The 14,143-nt window shown below is 42.2% G+C and overlaps 1 long non-coding RNA gene across 1 annotated transcript in view; it reads right to left on the bottom strand.

Annotated features, from left to right (window-relative positions):
• Positions 1–263: 263 nt before the first annotated feature.
• Positions 264–14,143, bottom strand: part of LOC114605911 (uncharacterized) — a 76,320-nt gene continuing 62,440 nt past the window's right edge. Inside the window, exon 7 of the long non-coding RNA XR_013394367.1 lies at positions 264–1,174. This is a non-coding gene — a long non-coding RNA (uncharacterized LOC114605911). The remainder of the gene's footprint in view (positions 1,175–14,143) is intronic.

A 14,143-nucleotide genomic window follows, 5' to 3' on the forward strand; every position in this document is an offset into this window, starting at 1 on the left:
TTAAACAACATGTATTATTCCAGAGAGACAAGAAAATACAACAGCGTAAAAATCCCACCACTTGGGGCAAAATGCATTTCAAAGACTGATGCACATGTGAACTCATCTATTTGTCAGTTTCAGGATGTCATAGGATAAGCTCATTGTTCTGATCTGCTCTCACATAGATTCTTCATCCAGTGGACATTTCCCCAAAGGCAGTATTTCATCTCCGACTCAAATCTTGATGGTTGGACTTGCCTGTTTCTCCACAGGTCTGCTCTGTATACACTACCCGACCTCATTAAATCTGGCATTTCACAGACATGTGCCATACATCTATTCCAGCAGCAGATCTTAAAAGCTGCCTGGGGCCAGTTGAGGCATGCTTTATTTTCCCCTTCTGCCTAATCCGTTTAGGCATTTATAGTGCACCCATCGCTGGGTTGTCTGAATGCTTCTCCAATACCTTCTTTGCATATGCAGATAAAAGCAACATTCCATATGGCGCATGGCTGTGAACTATAGACACACCACACTCATAAAGGGTGTGCCTACAGACCACCATTGTCAAGCGCGCGCACATGTGAAGTCCACCCTGCCATAGCAATATCTGAAATACAGTAGGAGACTTGCCACTTCTTCGTTTCTTGTGTATTCTGATCCCATGTATATGACACACTGGATTGAAAAATTGGATTCAGGGGCCGCATCTGGCACCTGAGGTTGTGCTTAATATTTTGCTTCAACTCCACACCCGCATGTACATATGTACATTTATAAGAATGAATTATCTTCCACTCTTCTGTTAAAAATATAGCGCTATATAAAAATATAGTTTCAAACATACAAATCCTGGCCATGCGCCACTTTTTGTTCCTAACAATTTGCAATCTACTCAACAAGATGCCCCTGAATTATATTTTCGTCCCCACTAACAAAGTAACAAATGATGTGATGACACGTAGATGTCATCCGCTCTCACCAAGATCCAAGAATCTTCACTTCCAGTGTTATTTCATTATAAGAAGCAGGAGTGATTTTCACATCTGCAATACACTTTGTAACAGCATCCAGATCAGTCCTTCTGATGTTGAAAATTCTGTAGCCGATTCCTCATTATTGATGACTCTCTCAAGTCAATTAGTTGCTCCTTTCTATCAGGTTGCCTTGAAGTTCTGTATCAAATTTCTTTCTGAATACAGAAGCAAAACAGAGTCAGTTAATGAGAGTTGAACATTCTTAGACAGAATTTCTTATTTCAATGATTTTCATAAGTGGCAAAATACTGAAGGAAACGGCGCTGGACTGTCTCAATAAGACTTTTAGGATTGAGTAAATATTCTGTCGCAATATATATAACAACCCCATCCAGTTTTTCTAAGCTGGTGGACAAAGATGTCAGCAAGGTCATCATAATCCAAGTCTTGCCACACCCTGTTACAGGCAACTCTGCCATGTGAGAGTCTATTCAGGTTGTCCACTGCTGTACATAAGAATACTGAAGATAGTTGTTTTTCATTATCATTTCACAAACTGTCTGAGAGCACAGAATTGGCATAGCCTAAACTTGTTAGCCATGTTCCCATCAACAAAACATGAAAACAGCAAATTGAATGTGCTATACAGTACTTTAAAAACAGACACAGCGTGATACAATGATGACCTAACATCACATACTTATTCATCATTTTTAAAGTATAACTACTTATTACTGCTATAGTTTATGAAACGCTGTGCAGTCCTACACACACGTATTGGAAGTAAGTCTCACCTAGTTCAATGGGGATTACTCTTATGTAAGTGTACAGAGAATCATAGCCTTAGCCTTACAGCACAACCCAATGCATGTCTACTTAGAAGTAAGTACCCCTGAATTCCATGGGACATACTCCCCAGATCAGTGGGTATAGGATTGCAGCCTATATTTTAATTTTTAATGTTGGCCTTCTGAAAAACACACACTGAAGGCCTCTCCAGATTCATTTAAACTAGCAGAAGTCATAACCTTGAGTTCAAAATGATATGAGCTGCATCCTTTGAGCAGGGTAGCATCCTTTTTGACATTTTATTAGATGCATGGCTTCCAGGACAAGTATTTCTAACTGCCAATTTAGCTGGCTTCTGTTCATGAAATGAGAAGGATGCCATCGGGTCCATTGCCTCAGGTAGCAAGACATCTCAGGCTGGACCTGACTGACTCTAGGGAGCATTTAAAATAAGAGCTCATCCACACTTTTGCTTGACCCATATTTTGATCACGTTGTGTTCTGATTAATTCCCCTGGGTCTGAGAGCTTTTCTTGTTGTTCTGCAGCTGTGCCTTGCGGAAATCTGATTTTACCCGCTGAATTGAAGCTCCGTTAAGCAAATCTCTCTTCAGATTTTCCATGCATCTGATAAGACCTGACTCAGCGAGTAAGATCGGATTTTCTCAAGGCACAGCCATGGAGCAACAGGAAAAGCTCTTAGACTTGATGGAATTAATTGGTACACAATACAATGAAAATACGGATCAAGCAAAAGAGTGGATGAGCACTAAATCAAGAAAGGTTTTATACAGGGGGCATCCATAGTCCAGAAATGCAGAAAGGAAAACACAGAGATAAAAATTCATTCTAACTTCTCTGTAAACAAGGGGAAGTTTCACATCCACACTTCCAGTTTAGAAAAGGGCTGTTGTTTCAGGTTTTCGTTCTTCGCAGATTACTGAGAACTCATACACAAAAGCCCAGGATTTCCCAAAGAAATTCAACTCAATTCCAAATCTCCCCTACAATGTTTCACTTCTCCATCACCTCTACCCTCAGCAGTAGCAATGGGGAAAGTCAAAGGGGGGTGGTTGGTCAACTAACAACTAACTGGAAATTCCAGGAACACAGATCCATGGCAACTGCTTGGGCTTCTGGGCCTTTACTTCTGGTACATTTGCACTGGGAATTTCTTGTTAGTAAGACTTCCGGGCCTAATGAAGGCCAGAAGAGCAGACTTCTCTTTGTGCCCTTCCCACTGCTGGACAATCCCTCTCCATTCCACCACCATCACCACGTTAGCCTTCTTCTTTCAAGATGACACTGTTGCAGGGAGGAATCTTCCTTTGGGACGGGTCACATGGGAAACGTTGAGCAGAGCACCCCTTGCAAATTTCGACTAGCCAGTGTGTGGATTTATTTTGAATGCCAGACTCTGCCAGGTCTTGGCGTTAATTACTGAAGGCAGAGGAAATCAGAAAAGGAATTGACAGCAGGTCAGAGCTGATGGCCTAAGTTATGGCCAATTAATGGACACTTAAATCTGGCTGTTACTTGGAGAAAAAGTTTCTCAGGTTTCTTGGCAGGCAATAGATGTGTGGCGATTCCCTGCTATGCCTTTTGATGTTTTCTGGAATGTGTTTATGTCAGCCTGCTCTTGAGGTCATTTTTAAGTTAGGGACAGTGGGTGATAGCCAACATTAGTCACATTCCGAGTAGACCTATTGAAATGAATGGATCTCTTAAGAAATGCCTTCACTGAGCTGCAATTTCAAGTGCTACTGCAGTTCTGGGTGGTCACTGCAACAAGGTCGCTTATGATGGCAGATTCTGTGTTTGTGGCCAATTTCAGGGGGAAGATATTATTCACTATCTGTTAATCTGTCCTTTATATAGTAATCCAAGAGAGATTTCTGAAATGTCTTTTGACACATGGAAGCAGGAACACCTTGGAAGAAACAGTACTATTTCTTTTGAGTGACACTAACAGCTTTGTGACACATGAAGTGTATCTTTTTTGCACTGGCTGCAAAAAATAAAATAAAAACAGAGTGTTAGATAATATTGCTGCAAATTGTTTTGGGAACTCTGAGGTTTAATCTGAAGCTGAGTTCGCTGATGGTACCAAAGGCAGATAGAGGAGAGTGTGAGCTGTTCAGTTTCACCAGGCGCGAAAATTCTGGGGCACCCCAGCAGGCGCCACAGCTATGAAGTCTAACAGAAGGTGAGAGGCAGGGGTGCCGGATTTTGGCAACGCACAGGATGCTACTGAAATTTGAGACGCTAAGGTACTGATGGTACACTAAGATACTGATGGTACTTCTATTTTTTCTTCTTTTAGATTATTGACGCTTGTTATGTTATTACTGTCTTTGTGTTTAGGTGTTTTATAGCATAATTGTCTAGCACAATAAATGTACTGGATTGTGTATGATATTCCCCAGGATATCAGGTTTGGTTCACACACACCCTTCCCCAAATCATGCCATGCATCTAATAGCAGAGGAAAAGAACAGAACCACCATATATGGAGGGAAACTGGCAGCCCTGGTTCAAGGAATGTTGTGTTAACAGTTGATCCTCAGTTCTGGAACTACTGCAGCTGCTTCAATCTTATTGCCCCCAGATTCATAGCAACCCATTATGAACGAAGAAGCTACCAAGAAGGCCAGCCAACAGATCTTGGCTGGAGTTCTGGGATGGTGTCTCAGTTGGTTTGTAATTCTGCCAGCACCGACCTTTCTGATGCTGATCTAATGAATGATGATCATATCCCTGCAAGCTTCAGATAGCAGAGAATACCACTTAAGTCTGAATTGTACAAGGGCACGTTAGCTGCAAGTTGAACAAGTCAAGGGTGGTTCTCTGCATTCATATTGGTTTGCCCTTGGCAGCATCTGTAGCACACACTTAAAGAAGAAGAAGAGTTTGGATTTGATATCCTGCTTTATCACTACCCGAAGGAGTCTCAAAGCGGCTAACATTCTCCTTTCCCTTCCTCCCCCACAACAAACACTCTGTGAGGTGAGTGAGGCTGAGAGACTTCAGAGAAGTGTGACTGGCCCAAGGTCACCCAGCAGCTGCATGCGGAGGAGCGGAGACGCGAACCCGGTTCACCAGATTATGAGTCTACTGCTCTTAACCACTACACCACACTGGCTCTCAAAGCACATGACTCCCCGCACCCAATGGATCCTGGCTACAGTAGTTTCCTCCCTCAAGCTATAACTTTCACTATCCCAGGATCCTTTGGATGAAGTCATGCTTTAAATGTATGGTGCGCACACAGATTCAGATGACTGCTAATCATATCTGTGTTATTATTTGCTTGCCCTTCACTTTTAAGGTCCCAGCTCAGGGTTGCAACAATTAAAACACTATATTAAAACCCGTTTAAAACAACTTACAATAAAAGAAATAAGGTGGGTCTCTCAGTTCCCTAAGGATTGTACACATTATTCCACACACACCCAATTTTGTCTTTGGGTTATGCTGAAGAATACTGACATCCAAAGGTCCCCTGTGAGTTTTGTGACTTAGTAGAGACTTGAAAAACAAATGTTGCTGATCCAAGTCCAACATTCTCTATACACTACACCATACTGGCATTTAGGAATCTGCTTTCACTAACTATTCCTTAGATTCTTCAAGGTTTCATAAGCATGATTCCCTTCTGCCCCAGCTACAGCAGGAATAAAGGCATTTTAGAACATAAAGCTTAAAGCACTATTTTATTCAAGCATTTCAAAATACAAACATAATCCTACAATGGCCAGGCAGCTCATTCATCACAAATTATTTTCTCCTGTATATAACGATCCAAAGTTCTCATAACAGCATAGGAGCAGGGAGGCAGTTGAAAAGAGAGGTTTTAAAAGGCCTTAGTCTGCAAGCCCTCTTTTTCTGTCTTTCCTTCCGTTATTCTAACTTGTTGAAAAGAAGTTAAAGCAAAACAGTACAAATGTCAGCCATCTGTAGGTTCATTTTTCCAGGGAGATTGAAAGGAGGCCCGTTTGTGTTACTAATAAAAGGCAACTGTATACTCCAGCAAAGCAAATATTACTGTTACCAGTAATAAGGTTTCCAACAGTCCAGCTTAAAAAAAAAAAAAGTAGTTCTATAAATAAGTATCCTTGCCCCAATCTGTGTATTTTCCATTTCTAGACTGTAAGTTTACTTTTGCTGATCAAAACTGATCCAAATCTTGGGGCCAGGTGCATGTTTATCAGGTTGGCAGTTCAGATCTTTCTCAAGGACTACATTCACAGCTTGAAAACGTGGGTTCTGAGCCAGGTACAGCCATTCCATTTTAAACTACATGTATACAGCTTACTTATATATCCCAATGATTGATATCACCTGGTATATCTTTATTTCCCAATATTTAGAGGAGTTTGTATGACCACAACCAGCATCATTGAAAGGGGGAGGGCAATCCCTGCCGCCGCATGTGCCGCCACAGATTAATCTTGGATATGCCCTAGAACAAGCTTTTGATCCTTCCTCTACAATTTTCCGCCTTCTCCTGAAATCTCTCCCCTTCTCTCACTAAAATCTGAAATGGCACCATTGAGAAACGGTTGTAATAACAAGAGAGTAACACTACGGAATGAGATGGAGAGATAAATGGGAGGTACAGGCATTTGTTGTTAGTATTATTTAGCTGTTGAAAAAAAAAAGTGTAAAATGCAGAACTTGAGCATTACATTTTGTTTCTAAAATGCACAGAGTTTAATTTTCAGTCTAATGCTGCTGGTTTTCGTTGCTTTCGAGAGCTGATTCCTCTGATGTTCCTAGCTATTAGAAAATTAACGTACTTGGATAGGAGATTGAAATACTTAATGAGAATCACACCACTGGTGACCATTTCTTTCGACAATATAGCTCCATAAAGTGATAATGCAATTAGCTGTTTATTTCTGGCACGCATGGGCAGTACAGAAGCATGGGAAACAGTTAAGAAGAGGAAAGCACAGAAAGGAAACACATTCGAACCATTTAGAATACATCGGGATGTTCCGAACAAAAGAAAGAAAAATTAGAACCTCGCTGAGGTATGGTCCCTACATATAGGTCAGAAAGGGAAGTATAACACAATACTTCTGGAATCAGCATCAGCACAAGGATACAAACTCCCTATCTGCCAGGTCTAGGATCACCAGGATCCTACATGCTGCTGTTACAACACAGTAAGTCAGGAGTGCCCTTGAGATGTTAGTGGACTACAATTCCCATCATCCCTGGCCTTGCTGAGTAGAGTTGATGGGAATTGTAGGCCAGCAGCGTCTGGAAGGCACTACATTGGCTATCCCTGCAATATAGGAGGCGGCCAGTAACTATATAGACATGCCTCAGTCCTAAACCTATTCACTTGTACACCAGTACAAGTAATTCCCAGTAATTCATGGCATTTACTTCCTTGTAGGTATGTTCAGGCTCAGGATATGGGTGTGTTTATTCTGCCTGTCAAAAACACTGGACTTTCCTGATCATAAAATATACAGTGTGCTATTAGAAAGCGGGAGGTATAAACAAAGAAAAAGAAATCTACTCATCGGTTCATATTAAGGGGGATGGAGTGTGAAAATGAGGAAATGTCGCCTATTACAATAAACCAGCATGAATCCTGTCTCATGCACATTTGACTCAATGCTGACAACATCCCACTTGGAAAAAGAGTGAGAATTAACAGTGTAGCCAATAATTGGTTACAAAGGACAGCTATTGTTTCTTAATCCCTTTTTCCATTACTCGATTACACATTACGAGTATGTGCTCCTCCACCTCCCATTGGATGCACAGATGCTAAAACCACAGGAGATCATCTTAATCCTCAGGTGCTTTCAGAACAATGAATTCAGTTAGTCCTATTCCAGATAAACCATTGACAGCCACAATATGCCAACATGAAAAAAAAACCAGAGAAGCATGGTAACCTGCCTGCCATTTATACAAACACTGATAAATGTTTTAGCTTATTCATATATTTATATGACTCTCTCTCTCTCTCTCACTCACACACACACACACACACACATTCTTTCATGAAATTTAAGCTCCTATTGGATTTTATCCCTTGGATTAATCAAAGTTGGTATTCTGGAAGTACTCCAGTTATTAATATAATGGGCAACTTATCGAAGGGCCAAACTAGACTTCATGATAATAATGCATCAGATTGTTGTTCTTTAAATAGCAGCTGGGTGTAGCGAACAATCAGAATCAGGGCCTTGGTGTGTTCTAAGGGGAATGTTAATCCTCCCACATCCCAATGAAAATCTCCCCTAAAACTGTTATTATCCCCATTTGGAAAGTGTTCTTTGACTCCTGTGGAAACATTCCTCTGGGGGGAAATCTCAAGGGGGATTTTCATTGGGATCATGGTATGTTTGTGCAGGGAGGGGGGAGTTTCAAGCCTCCTGCACTCCATGGTTCAAATCCTGGTCAGCCTCGTCTGCCCCTCAGCAGCTGCTATTTAAAGAACAAAAGCTGAGCATGTTAAATGCTTGTGCACATTTAATGTTACATCTAGTTTATCCCCAAGAGGAATAACTCGTATACCTGCTAATCAGCTTATATGTTACACAAAAGTATTGCAAGAACTTAACATTTATGCATAGGACAAAACTCTCAGTTTCAGTTATTTTCACTCCCCCACTTTGAAGTCTGAAGTCTGCTCAGAACAGTGTTACTAGCCACCCCAATTTCTGCTGAGCGTTGAACAAGAATCCAGGTGTCCTGGCTCTCAGCCAGGGTCTTTGTCTCTTTGGGGAGAAATAAAGCATGGTGGAGTCTTTGAAAGATGGTTTATTAACGCATATGTAAACACTGAGTATAGATGAAGGGAGTGCAGAGTTTACAGCATTCTCATCTCAGGTGCAGCTTGTCCTTCCCTGCCCCCCAGTATTGGATTCAGAGCCATCCTGCATGCCATCTTCGTTCCTGCTCCTCACCTCCACAACAGCTCATAGAACTTTGCCCCATTCCTTCCCAGCAAACCTTTAGATTTCAAAAAGGACAAATTTTCCTGTGACATCATGCCACCTCAATACCTTGGCAACCTGTCAATTCTCCTATCACTGTCCACTCCTCAGAGAGTACAGTTCCTTTGCATTGCCAATGCCCTTAATTGATCAGTGCTTGGTTCCCTATCGCCCCGCAATGTCTCTGCACTAAGCTAGCCCAGCCAGGCTGGTTTGCATAAGCTAACCCAGGAACTTCTCATATGGTACAGTTCTGCAGGTCGTATTTTCCCTTCATATCCTAAATATTATGTAAATGCTACCCTTTATTAGTTTCTAGTATTCATTAACAGACTCTGGTACCCCAGCTATAACAATAGGAAACAACTACCGGTATTTCAAAAGACCGTTCAAAATAGCAGACCCGGGACAGAGGCTGCCACTCCAGCTGATTCACACAGAGAAGCTAACAGACGAACCTTATTCATTGTTAATCAAAAATAAGCCCCACATAATTCAACAAGACTATAGAATCACAGCACAAACACACAGGCAGAATGGTTTCTGACTAGATCCACTGGTTTTGAAAAAGCTGTCTGAGCTGTTTGTTTAGAGCAAATGTGCAAAGGAATATGTTCTTACTTGTTTAGATTCCATTATTGGAACCACATAGTGTACTCCTAGAACAGGAGGTTATTTGGCCATTTACATTTCCTCAAAGTGCACATGGTCCTACCCAGAATATATAGGTAATTCTTGGGTTCCTCAGCTGTTAAGGTTGGAATGGCAAAAAGAAAATGCAGCCATGTTTGTGTCAGGCGTTTCCTGGTGCTTTTGTAAAAGAAATGCTGCATGCCCAATGAACTTAGCATGCTCAGGAATTTCATTGTACAGAGAAAAAGCTGTCAGACCTCAGATACAGCTTCATATTACTGTAATAATAACACCACTGTGTTTGAACACCCTCAACACACTCTTCCAGTCGTATTTTCAGTCAGTTACAGAGAGAAGCAAAACCAACAGTTCATGCAGCAGGCTTGATTAACAACTGAAATTTTCTACCATACAAAAGTAATCAAAATTCGTCTTCTGGGATGATTCTATACAAAATATGCTTTTATCTTGCAGTTTGAGCTCACAAGGAGTGGAAGGGAGATAGAGATATAGATGTAGTTAATCTTACTTGTTTTGTGTGGTGTTGATCAAACGATTGCCACCTTGAGTGAGTTTGCGCATTTCTTATTCTGCTGGCATTTGGCCAAGAGGTTATGTAGTCCAGACAGCCAGTCTGAAATGTAGATTTAAACTACTTAATATCCATTGTTGTATCACTTCTCTTTGATTAAGCTGCCCTACCCTCTCAGACAAGTATGGGCAATTCTGACGTTCTAGTAAGCAACTTAAGACCCGGTTTATTTTTGCAGCAGACAATATAAGAAAGCAAAACTACTACAGGAAAATCGAAGGAGGCATGCTTTACTACATACACATTTTAATAACAAGCATTTAAAACTCTGCCCCCCATGCCATGCTGCAAGGATCACACTCAGTGAAGTCATAGGCATTTCTCAAAGCTTTCACAGCGCAAATAATAGCCACAATGTCTGTGGTGTGAACAGAGGTACCCTGTGACGGGGGAGATCTGATCCTATTACTGTGATGTTCAGTGAACAAAGAGCATAGAGATCACAGATAATAAGGTTAACATGTAAAATTTTGGACTAAAAGGCAAAACCACCTGAACACCAATCCATCTGTGACTGGCTCCCTCACAGGACTACCTTGTATCATCTCCAGAAAGGTATGCTCAGAGCAAATTATTAAACCAGGTCAGGTTAATCTAGGATTAATTTTTACTAGGACTGTATATTTGCACTTGAGTCACTAATGCACATCAATTATCCTATGCACATTTACTCAGAAATAATACCTGCTAAATTCAATGATATTTACTCCCAACTAAGTATGCTTAGGATTGTAGCCTTACATGCTCAACTACAGCTTGGCTTCCTGTTAATCCACCTTGCCGAAGCAGGCAGAGGTGGTGGTGTCTGGAAGTAGGATTTCCAGAGCCATAAATTTGCTTTTCAAGCAGTTTGGGGCTTCAAAAACAGTTCTTGGAGTGAAGCAAATTGATTCCTTTGGATTTTAACCAAAGTTGTGTGTGCAGTGCTTATGTGTGCTCTTACTATGAAGAGAGCTGTGTGGCAGCAGCAAGCTGGAGTGTGCATTTGCTATATTACTGAACTGTGACACCCTCCCAAGCTCCACCCTGACACTGTCACACATTGGCTGCATTCAAATGTCACAACAAGCCTTGGTTTATTTTATTGTGATGAGAACACCCTAGAGCAAGTCTCATGTTTATGTACACTCCCTCCCACTTTCTGCACACGTGGGGAGGAAACGTGAAGCTTCCATTTGTGGTTTGGGACAAACCACAGTTTCCCATCTTGTCTGAATGTAGTAAACCATGGTTTGTACTAACCAAAGTTAATAAACCATAGTTTGACACCCCCCTCCCTTGGTATCCTGTTCTTTTCTTGCAAGTTATAGTTAAACTAACTTTAATGGCTTTGTTTGTTTTTTTGCAGTACAAGGTTTCTACACATTTGTTGCCATTTCATTTAAGCAAGTCCTGCCCTGCAAATTGCAGAGAGATCCCTATATGCATACAGTTCTTCTGACATTTCACAAGTATTTTGTATTGTTTACAGTTTAGAACATGTTTCTGGAAGTCTCTGTCTCTCTCATACACATATACTTTTACGACAATCTTTTGAATGGAGCTTTGTTTCAGAGGAGGAGAGCTAGGGTGTGGAAAGCCTGTTTTTGACATAAGAGAACCAGAACCATGATGATGTTAGCAGAACAGACTAATTAATTTTTGTTAATTAAACCTTCCAGTCTACATGACCCCATTTCAAGAAGCTTAAGCTGCTACTCAGGTCAGAACTTGTTTTGTGCAGCCAAGTATCCACCTTCCCTCTTACAGATTATGCTGAAGGGAGCCAGCCTGTCAACTTCCATGAGGACATGGATTTATCCTTTACTAGAGACTCTCCAGTAGCGCCTAATTTCAGAGATGAATCCAAATTCTTGAACAATTTACACAGAGAGAAGTTGGAAGGGACAAAACAACCCTTTCTTAGTTCTATTCTCTTCATGAATCGGTGCTGCTGTGAAATAAAGAGATCACCTTCAGGGATGAGATAAATATTAGGGGGTAGCATAAGATACATTCCACTTTGCTGCAATGGGGGGTGAGTTTCGGGATCATAATGACAGAATGACAGATACTTTTTTAAAAAAGAAAGAGAATCCAAGCTAGCTAGCAGCAGAATGAATAGCCAACATCACACTGCTGTGTGCTGTGGAATTTATTGCTTCTAGGCTTCCATTTGCCCTTTGTCAGCAGCCCCACAGTGTGTGAAAATATAAATACAACAATGAGAAGTCACTTATGTGGGCTTGCTGTGATAATTTGACCTTTCTCCTCCACAGTCCATACTAGATAGTCTATACATAAATTCCATCACTGCATTGTTCATTTTCCCTCTTACGAATATTATGATAGGAGCAACAACAAAAACAAAACCACACATGTGTGGGGTAGGTGTGTGAATCTCTCATTTATTTTCTAGAGGACTGTATTCTTTATGTGCAGATAGCCAGTCCTAGGAACAGCGGGGGAAACAGAAGTACACATTGAATCAGTTCCACTTCTAACCTGCCATGTTCTTAGTGTACATGGTAGGTCACAATTCAGAAGTAACACATGCATGATATCACATCAAACAGAAATAAAGCTATACATTAAAGTCTCAGTTAAACTACCAATGGGAAACCTCAGGCTTGGGGGTCAACTGCAGCCCTCCAAGCCTCTCTAGCTAGCCCTTGGAACTCCCCCCCCCCCCCGGCCATAATAGTAACAATAATTTTATTATTTACACCACGCCATCTGGCTGGGTTGCCCCAGACACTCTCTGCATAGCTTACTCCTCCCCAAGCCATGACCCTCTTTGACACTGTTCAAGTGTTTTTGTTTGGCTGGAAGAAGAAGAAGATGCATCTTTCGACTGAGATAATGCACAAGTTAATACATTGATCCAGCAAGTGGCACCCCCCCTGTACCTTCCTTATGAAGAGTGGGGCAGGGCCAGCTTTAGCACAGCAAGCGGCTGCAGTCCTGGGAATAGGCAAGCAAGCAGGCACTCTTTGGAGTGGGTTGGATCATCAAGGTTTCCTTGTGCCAACACTGGCTTCTTCATATCCGCAGTGCCAGCTTAAAGGTAAAGGTAAATGTACCCCTGCCTGTACGGGCCAGTCTTGCCAGACTCTGGGGTTGTGCGCCCATCTCACTCAAGAGGCCGGGGGCCAGCGCTGTCCGAAGACACTTCCAGGTCACGTGGCCAGCGTGACATCGCTGCTCTGGCGAGCCAGAGCTGCACACGGAAACGCCGTTTACCTTCCCGCTAGAAAGCGGTCCCTATTTATCTACTTGCAACCGGGGGCTTTCGAACTGCTAGGTTGGCAGGCGCTGGGACCGAGCAACGGGAGCGCACCCCGCCGCGGGGATTCGGACCGCCGACCTTTCGATCGGCAAGCCCTAGGCGCTGAGGCTTTTACCCACAGCGCCACCCGCGTCCCTAGTGCCAGCTTAGCCTCCAATTAACTCTCAGTCACCTCCCTGCACTGACAGGAGGCCAGCTACATCTCAGAGGAGAGGTGCAAAGAGCCTGTTTTTGTGAGTGGCTAATATAGGTGCGCCCCCTCCAATAGGTCCACTGTTGAGTCCATGCACACACCCATGACTCATAAACTTTCACTCTATCTAGCTCATTAAAATACCCATACACATTATACCTGTGGCAGCAACTCCCTTCTGAAGGTTCCTTGGGCTGGAGGTGAGGCACCATAAGTGAAACCTAACACCCCCTGATGGCAAACAGAGTCTCTCTACCTTCAGAGATCTTCCTCTAGAAACAGCTCCCTTATGAAGGCTCTTTATGAAAGGTGCCCTGCAGCCCCCGAAGGTTGGTGGGCCCTGCATTAAGCCCTGTGCACTGAGGTATCCAATCAAAAACCTTGGAGAACCAAGCCAGAATGGGCAGTTGACGTACTGAGTGCACTTTTATATCAGCAGCAGGCTAAGGACCATGATGCCCCCAAATGTTGTGTCTCTTCTGTGAAGAAGAGTAGAAGTAATTATGACAGTGCAAATGGCCCTATCATGGATCAAGTCATCCACACTTTTCTCAAGGCAGGTAATTACAAAAGAAAATGCCAAAGGATTGCGCCTAATGTATTTGTCAAGTAGCTGCTCCTTTAGGCTTTAGTGCATAAATGCAGGTGTCATCCTCAATATATTGCTTGATGTTTGAGGGAGATAGATTGCTAAGCATGTCCTTATCTACAAATACCAGGAGATGAAAAAGCCATTTGGCTTGAC

This window comes from Podarcis muralis, chromosome 10 (genome assembly GCF_964188315.1).
Source record: "Podarcis muralis chromosome 10, rPodMur119.hap1.1, whole genome shotgun sequence".
Classification (NCBI taxonomy): Eukaryota; Metazoa; Chordata; class Lepidosauria; order Squamata; family Lacertidae; genus Podarcis; species Podarcis muralis.